At 40.5% G+C, this 8,874-nt stretch overlaps 1 protein-coding gene across 1 annotated transcript in view; it reads left to right on the top strand.

Annotated features, from left to right (window-relative positions):
- The window catches only part of HEATR9 (HEAT repeat containing 9), a 61,881-nt gene that overhangs the window by 3,987 nt on the left and 49,020 nt on the right, over nt 1–8,874 (top strand). The window lies entirely within an intron of this gene.

Below are 8,874 nucleotides of genomic sequence, written 5' to 3'. Positions count from 1 at the left end.
TCCAGTCCTTAGGGCTGGAGCGTGGCTTTGGTGTGGCTTCTGGACTCTTAGGACGCATGCATCATTGAAACACCATATCTCCACTGTGACTCGAAGCAGCTTTATTTTGGCTGTCTGTAACAGGCCATAGTTACTGTTTATACTCATGTATAAGTTTAGAAATTTGAGTCAAAAATTGACCCAAAACACCTGGGTCGACTCATCCACAGGTCAATGCAAGTGCTGTACCTTAATTCAAAATAGGATCCATCTCCTTCTCTGAGCAGAGTGGCAAAAGGTAAGAGCTTAGTCCATCCTGGGAGAACCTAAAAGAAGCACCAACCTCCTCTATTCTCTCCACTGTGGTACTGCTTCTGGCCATTTTGAATGCTTGGACAGGAAAATAGTAGCATTCTTTGGTATCATTTTCCTTTCCTTCATTTCTTTACACCCTTTGTTGCATGCCCCTGGGTTTTACCCTTGACATATACATAATTTTAGTCTCAAAACCTCCTCTCAATTTATACATGAGGTCATCTTATAGTTGAGTATATATGATACGTACCAGGCCAAGTACAAGTCTAGCTCTCTTGCTTTGGTTAGAAAGAACCATTACAGTGGATTTGCAACAAGACACAGATAGGATAGAAGACATGCAGATATTGTGAGGAATTGGCTTTAGTTAGGGTTGGCATAATTGTCCACTAAAACCCGGGACAAAATGTAGGACAAAATCTAGACCAACCTGTAGGACAACTGCAGGACAAAACTCAGCCCAAAATGTCGGACATTTAAGGCCCTCCATTTTTCTTAAATGTCCTACATTTTGGGCTGAGTTTTGTCCTGCAGTTGTCCTACAGGTTGGTCTAGATTTTGTCCTATGTTTTGTCCCGGGTTTTAGTGGACAATTATGGCAACCCTAGCTTTAGTGATCAAGGGCTTCTGGGCTGGTAGATATGTGTGCATGAAAGATCCCCATGGAAAACGGGATCTAAGAAGGCCTTTGCACAAAAGGAGCAAGTTGGTAGTACTGGCAATGTGTCCAAGCTGGATTGTGATGGAAAATTTAAAGGTTGGTGAACACAGATGTTGCTGCTGAGGTGTGATGTTTATGCAAAGACAATCAACATTAGTGATTTACTCCAGAATACTACTTAGAATGAGATGACTTCTGTTTAATGGGGATACAAGTTACACTGCATATCCTTATGTTTTAGTAGTCCTTCCATTTTTTAAAAGAATTTTAAAGGTTTTTTTAAAATGTCATTTTTTCCCCTGCTGTTCATCTGTTAGTTTTTATTTGTTCCTTGTAATTTTGGCTTTAAATTTTCGCTCATATGGTAGCCACCTTGTGTGGATTAATTTTAATGGTGGAAGGCAAAACGTAAATATTTTTGATATTACAACAGTAAATAACATAATGCTACTGCTGAGAAATGTTACTCTGAGGATGTTACTCTAGTTTCTTTTCTTTCTTTCTTTCTTTCTTTCTTTTTTTTTAAAAACACTGTTTCCAAATGCTGAGAATAAAACACAAAAGTGCTATGTGGAAAAGAGGACAAGGCTCCTGGATTTTTAATGTTTGTGTGGAAGAGGAAATTTCAGCAGGTATTGCTTATTACCTGCTTGTATGACAAACAGCATTTGCTGAAATTCCCCCTTCTACACAGTTATTAAAGGTACAGGAGCTCTCTCCAGTTTTCACTCTGGCAAACCTAATGTTTTTTACCACAAAGATTAAGCCTTGTAGTTGCAGAATTTTCCATGCTTGTCCTCTCCTTGATCTTGTGTGTCCTTGGGCAAGAATAGTTATAACTGGAAACCTGTTTTGACCTCCTAAAGAGGTGCCCCAAAGGATTTGCTAATTGTACCTAACATAGACTGAGCTAGATTTCTTATTGATTTCTAAGCCACTGTGGCAGCAATGCTAAAGGAAATTAGTTTGCCTGTCACAGGTCCCCATAGAAATAAGAATCAACATTTGCTGCAAAACAGGTTTCAGGAGTCACCGCTTGTTACCAGTAGTGCAGTGATCAGTTTTGAAGTGCACGCCCTCACTAGGACTGTCTCTATAGCAGAGGTGGTAAAAGTGGGACCCAAAGGCTGCAAGCTGCTCCTGAACCCCACTTTTGTATGAGCTAAAGCCAACCCTACCAGTTTGCTGAAATCCTCTGAACTCTCCCAAATTAAGAAATGGGTGTGCTTTGCCTGAAAACCAAGGACCCCAAAACAGAGAAAATTCAAAAATCTCTTTCTTCAGCCACATATTGCTCAAAATGTTAACTGAAAGTGACACTGTGTCACTTCAGTCACCATTCTGGATTTGGCTGAAGAAGGAGATAGATGGGTAGGTGCAGCCTGTGTGTGTGGGAAAATTATCTCTGCCTTGCAAGCTGTTGCTTACTCCTGCTCTTTAGCAACAGAGGGTCCCAAAAAGTGGATGTTTGTGTTGCGCTACTATTTTAGTAGTTTTCCTCTCCACCAGAGGCAGGTCTTTTGTACAACTGATGAGTCTTGTCAGCTCAGGAGCTAGCCAGCCAAAACCACTTAGGTCTGGAATGTTGTTGTTGTGTGCCTTCAAATTGCTTCTGACATATGGCGACCTTATCATTGCATTTTCTTGGCAGGATTTAGTCAGAGAAGGCTTGCCATAGCCTTCCTGTTAGGCTGTGAGAGTGTGACTTCCCCAAAGTTACCCAGTGGGCTCCCATGGCTCAGCAGGGATTTGAACTTTGGTCTCCTAGAGTCCTAGTCCAGCACTTAGACCATTCTATCACTGGCTCTCGCTTAAGGGATAGCTTCAATCAATGCATTGTTGCTAGGAAAATTCATTCCTGTTCCAGTGGGGATTGCCTCTAAACACAAAGGAAACAGAAGAGTCCAAGGGGTATGGCAAGGTGACAGTATAGTCCAGACTTGCACAACTTGGCAGTTGGCTTCAGCAGAAGGCCAAGCAGCAGAGGAGCCTTGAAGTCATTCCACATCCTTGTGGGCCACCTGAAATCCTTTGGCAGGCTGCATGTTCAGCAGTAGCAGTCTTAACTTACACTCAAAATAATATATTTGTTGTTGTTGTGTGCCTTCAAATTGTTTCTGACTTATGGTGACCCTCAGGCAAAGCTATTGTAGGGTTTTCTTTGCATGTTTCTTCAGAGGGGGTTTGCCATTGCCATCCTCTGAGGCTGAGAGAGTGTGACTTGCTCAAGGTCACCCAGTGGGTTTCCATAGCTGAGCTGGGAATCAAATGCTACTCTCTCAGTGTTCTAGTTCAACACCCAAACTATTACACCATGCTGGCCCTCTAAATCAAAGGTAAAGAAACTGGGGGGGGGGGTGTCACACAGCCATTAGGGCTCTGAGTCCTACAATTCTGACTAATGAAAAGGAAAATTAAGAAGGAAAAATATTATTCTATCATAGATCCAAGTAATCCTACTAAAATTACAAATAACCATTGTTGTGTGCCTCCAAGTTATTTCTGCTTATGATGACCCTATGTAATCACAGATTTATTACACTGTTAGATTTCTTATTGCTGAGAAAGTCCAAAAATTGTTTCCAGTCTTTCCAAAAGTCTTCACTTGGTTTATCCTTTAGAATCCTTGTTAAAATTGGTGATTTGGGCTAACTCATCAACCTTAACAATCCATTCTTCCACCATCAGTGCTTCTATTCACTTTCAAGTATGAGCAATCCATATTCTTGTGGCTGTTACATAAGAAGTGATCTATATTTATTGTCCAGTTATTTATCCCAGCAAAAACATTTCTTGTAACATTATAAAATCTGGTTTTAAATTTTTTTGGATTAATTTATAAATCTTAGAACAGTAACAAGTAAATTTTATATCTTTGGACTACACTTCCCCTATACATCAATATGGTAGTTATGCCCAAAATCCTGGGCCTGCCTCATCATGTACTCTTTTACAGGCTCATCTTCTGCCTCTAGTTTCAGAAGGTATTTCTTCATTTTTTAAATTATGTGGTCATTGTCTTTACACATCTCTAAATAAAACTCATTTCCTTTTATCCCGATGGTTGCATTTTTCTTGTCTTGATTAAATCTGTCCTTAAGTTGCGTGCTGTATAAGCAAACCAATTAAGATCTTTGCCTTCCTTAAGAATAATCTCTCTTGATTTAAGCTTTCAGGTTGTAAATGTGTGGCTGGACTGAACTATGTCAGACTGCGAGCTGGAGCTGATATGATAGAACAATTCATCCCCATCTAAAAAAAATCATACACAAAGAAAGCTAGATGTCACATAAAAGATTAAGGTAGAATTGGTTTCTCTCCAATATTCAGGGCATTTTCATACTTGCCTTCTGTCAAAGGAGTGAGGTTTATATCTTTACTCTTGTTTCTGTCTGTCAGCTTATGGCAACCAAATGAATTACATAGGGTTTTCTTAGGCAAATTTGCTACTGCTTTCATCTGAAATATAGGCTAGAGTCCCTGGTATTCTTTGGTGACCCCCTTTCCAACTACTGACCAAGGCTGACCTTGATATTGGGACTGTAATGCTCCCCTTAGTTTGGTTCAGTGATTGCTGCAGTCATTTGTGCTATAGCTTTCCCACATGGGGTAGTTGTGGATGGTCCTCTTGTACCTTTCACACATCCTGATCTGACTGTTTCCCAGGTGGCTGTTGTCACTTTTTCCCCTCCTGCATTTCCCACTTTTAATAATCTTTAAATTATTTATTTATTTATTTATTTATTTTTTGTAGTTGTAATTGTGCTGTTGCCACTTTCCTTCAGCATGCCCCAGTGGGCTCCCTTGCTACTGTACCAGTGTAATGGGTTAAATGGTACAGTTTAATGGACTAAAAAAAACAAACAACAACAACCAGACAGATGTCCCAGGGAAGTCTTTATCCATCTCCTTCCTTCTACCTTCTCTTCCAGAAATGAGAAGGGGGACAGGCAATCCTAGAGTAACCATACTGACAATCTTCCCCAAGGCACACCCACCTAATCCCTAAATTGGGATACTTGGGAAAGAGATCCTTTGCACCTGTGACCTGGCCTAACAAATGGATTATTCTGGGTGGCAACTCCCCCCCCCTCCACCAACAAAATTGAGTTTACATTGGGAGAAAACGGAGTAGCAGAAACATAATGTGAAAAGGGTTCTTTATTGCCAACTATAACCAATTTGCATTCCACTATAAAAAGATGTGTGAAATGACCCTACTTTTTATGAGCAGAGTTGGGAAAGGAAAATATGGTTATTTGAGGCCTTGGCTACAAGCTAATCACTTCACTGAGAACTAGACCACTGATTCTTGGTCAGGCTACCTAAATGGTGCAGTTTTAGGCATCATTAAGGTCACAGGGTGAGAGACATGCTATCAATGACATGTTTAAGGAAAGAAGAGCCCTGGCTGGATCTAGACAGGCCTATCTAGTCCTACATTTTGTTTTATACCACCCAGCCAATGGTCTACAAGTCTGTCAGCATGACAAGAGTGTAACAGCACCCTTCCTCTTGTGTTTCCAGCAGCTGACGCCCAAAGACATTCTGACTTCTTATGCTGGAGGTGATATATACATACTGTCCAACTGTCCTAATTTGGCTGAGCAATCCTCTCACTTTTTCATTTGCTTTTAAAATGTCTCAATTCCCCCTTTGTCCTCTGCTTAATTAAATTGCTGCAAATTGAGTCTAAGGTTTGTACTCTGTTAACTCAGCAGTGGAAGAGGAAAGGAGTGGATGAAAACTTGGTCTTCCCAGTAGACTTGGGCAAAAGCAAACTGCTGCATCCTCTCTTAGCTTGCATGTTCTTCCTCATTAAAAATTTTGCCATTCTGACCACACTCTGATGTTTCTTGGCCACATATGTTCGGGTTTTCATTTATGAAATGTTGGAGGGCCTGTGTGTAGCCATGCTGACTAGTAGCCAGTGAAGGACTGGTCAGGATGCTTTGTGTGGAACTGGTATCTTGTCTGGAACTGTACTTTTTAAAGCAAACAGTAGATATTGGGAAGGTTCCATAAATATGCAGCTTGTGAAGCTACTTACCAATGACATTTATGAATTGAGAAGTCAAAATTAATGAATTACACATTATGAATTAATGAACTGTGAATTATGAATTAAGTAAATTATTCAAAGTCAGTCACAGTTCACTGAGGTTATCAGAGGACATGATGTGGAGTCTTCCAAGGAGCTCTCCAAGGAAATGAAGGCTCAGATCTGATCTATGAATCTGAAATGGTCTAGTGGTTTCAATATTTTTATTGTAATTCAGGCTGTTATCAGAGACTGGCTATTGTTTTGGTTCTCTGCTGAAATTCTTATATCTTGACCAAGATTTTGAAAGCACAAGAGTGAAAGGTGATTTAGGAATGGTTAATATAGTAAAGTTATCATACGTGGCACAACTAGGGCAGGACTATCCCAGGCCCTGAAATTTTGTGGCCACAATCTGAGACCTAGGGATGACGGCTTATTATGTCACAGCAGGAAGCCCCCGATGACATCATTAAGTATGACCCGCAGTTGCACAGAGCATGCTATTCAAATTAAAAGCAACAACATGAAGTCTAATGAATGAGGGAAACATATATGCACACACTTTTCAAAGCACTGTTAGAGTTGGAAAAGAGGGTTTAGACCCTGAAACTCAGGGCCAGACCATGACATTTAGGAACCCTGAGGATAACTGATAGAGCTAGCATGGTGTAGTGGTTTGAGTGTTGGACTAGGACTGCAAGTGATCAAGGTTCAAATCTCTGCTCAGCTATGGAAACCCACTGGGTGACCTTGGGCTAGGGTTGCCATAATTTACTACCACCAAACTGGGACAAAACGTAGAAAAGTGTAGGACAAAATCAAGGATAAAATGTAGGGCAAATTGTAGGACAAAATTTAGCCCAAAATGTAGGACATTCATAAAAATGGAGGACACAACCAACTAAAAGCAAATATATATATATATATATATATATATATATATAACACATTAATATAAATCCTTATATCATAGAGATCTTGTTGCACCTCTGAGACGAAATGCATCTGAGGAAGCAGACTCTCTCAGTTAATAATAATAATAATAATAATAATAATAATAATAATAATAATAATAATAATAATAGAATTAAGGGACATTAGGAGGCAGTGGTAGAGAAGGACCAGGGTTTGATCTGTTGCCTGGACATAAACATACTTCACTGGGCTAAATCACACTCTCTCAGCCTCAGGGGATGGCAATGGCAACCCTTCTCTTTGCAAAGCCCTGGGGAAAGTCATTCTCTCTCAACCTCAGAGGATGCAATGTCACCCCTCCTGGAAGAAACCTTGCCAAACCCTGGGGAAACCCTTCCTTCCTTCTCCCTCCAGAGAGAGTCCTACCAAGCACTGCCTCTCTGCCTGCCTCCTTCACAGCTCTCTCTGTAGTCTCTGCTGGGGTGAATGAAAAGCTCATCCTCTTCCCTGCCTGGCCAATGGGGATGAGGAGCTGGGAGCCTGGCTGCAGCCTCTCTAACACAAACAGAGGCTGCTTTGGAAGGGGAGGCTGAGACGGAGAGGCAAGAACCAGGAGTCCAGTTGCAGAGGTGGGACGGGACCTTCCCCAAGATCAAAAAACCGGGCAGGTCCTGCTTGGAGCCATGAAATGGCAAGCCTACCTTGGGCAAGTCAGTCTCTCCCAGCCTCAAAAGATGACAATGGAAAACCCACTCTGAACAAATCTTGCCAGAAAAAATCCCATAGGTTGCCATAAGTTTTAGTTGTAGGCAGTGGTGTCACTAAGGGTGTGTGGACTGTACCAGGTGACACCTGTATTCTGCCTGTATTTGGACAGAAACATTGTGGCATTTGCCTGTATCTCTTTAAAATTCTTGAAGAGATGGTGAGGTGAAGCTCAGTGGGAGAAGAAAGGAGGGCCTCCAGAATTTTTTAAAATTAAAATGTCAAATTTCAGAATTTTATTTTTTTAATTTTTAAAAAATTGACTTTTAAAAAAATGTTCCTTTAAAATTTTCTTTAAAAACATTACATTTTAACAATTTCTTCACTATGTATATGTAAATACATTTAACTTATGCTTATGATATTGTAATTTGAAGGCATAATTTTAATTTTGCTAGTTGTTTATGTCACAACTGTTAGCATGACATTAGGAATTCTGTATGGTGTGAAATAGGAGGAGGTCAGTGGAGGACGGTTGACACTATGAGTTACTGCACTGGATGACACCAACCCTAGGGACACCACTGGTTATATAGGCATATAATGACAACAAGGTATAACTGAGGGGATGGCAAGATAGCAAGGGCAGTGGCTATGTTGTCTAGCAATTATGGGTTTTAGTCCAACACATCTGAAATGGAGGCTAAAAGTACAAAGAGTGAATGTAACATTGTGGCCAGCAATACAGTTCTATGGGAAGAATAATAATAAAGTTCAATGAGATTTCCCTCCAGGCATATTGTTAATAGGCTCAGAAGTGAATCAAGAAGATTTGGTCATACACTCTGTCTCATTACTGTATCCACTATCTATCATACACTCATGACTCATTACTTTATCCACTACAGCTAGATCACTTTTTGGTACTTTTAGAAGCCAGCTGTTTCACTTAATCTTTAGTCCTTAGCAAAACAGAATCCTGATATTTCCTAGCCAGCTGTTTGTCACATGCCAGCCCTGCCTTCTGCCCCAAGGACAGATGCAAAATGTGTGGCCCAAACTGTTGAAATGTGCTTTGAAATAAGGATGGCTGCATCTGATGCAAGAAATATGCATGTGTACATCTGGGAAGACACATCTCATTCATATCATTTCTGCTCTTTAAAAAAAATGTATTTCTGTCTCCAGCTTTAAGTGCTTTATATAATGATGACTCACCAGTTGCAAATGGTTGTGTGAGTACATTGCTTGCCTC

Source organism: Sceloporus undulatus, chromosome 2 (assembly GCF_019175285.1).
Source record: "Sceloporus undulatus isolate JIND9_A2432 ecotype Alabama chromosome 2, SceUnd_v1.1, whole genome shotgun sequence".
In the NCBI taxonomy this organism is placed as follows: Eukaryota; Metazoa; Chordata; class Lepidosauria; order Squamata; family Phrynosomatidae; genus Sceloporus; species Sceloporus undulatus.
The sequence above is the reverse complement of the archived record's forward strand: the minus strand, read 5'-3'. Positions and strand labels throughout refer to the sequence as shown.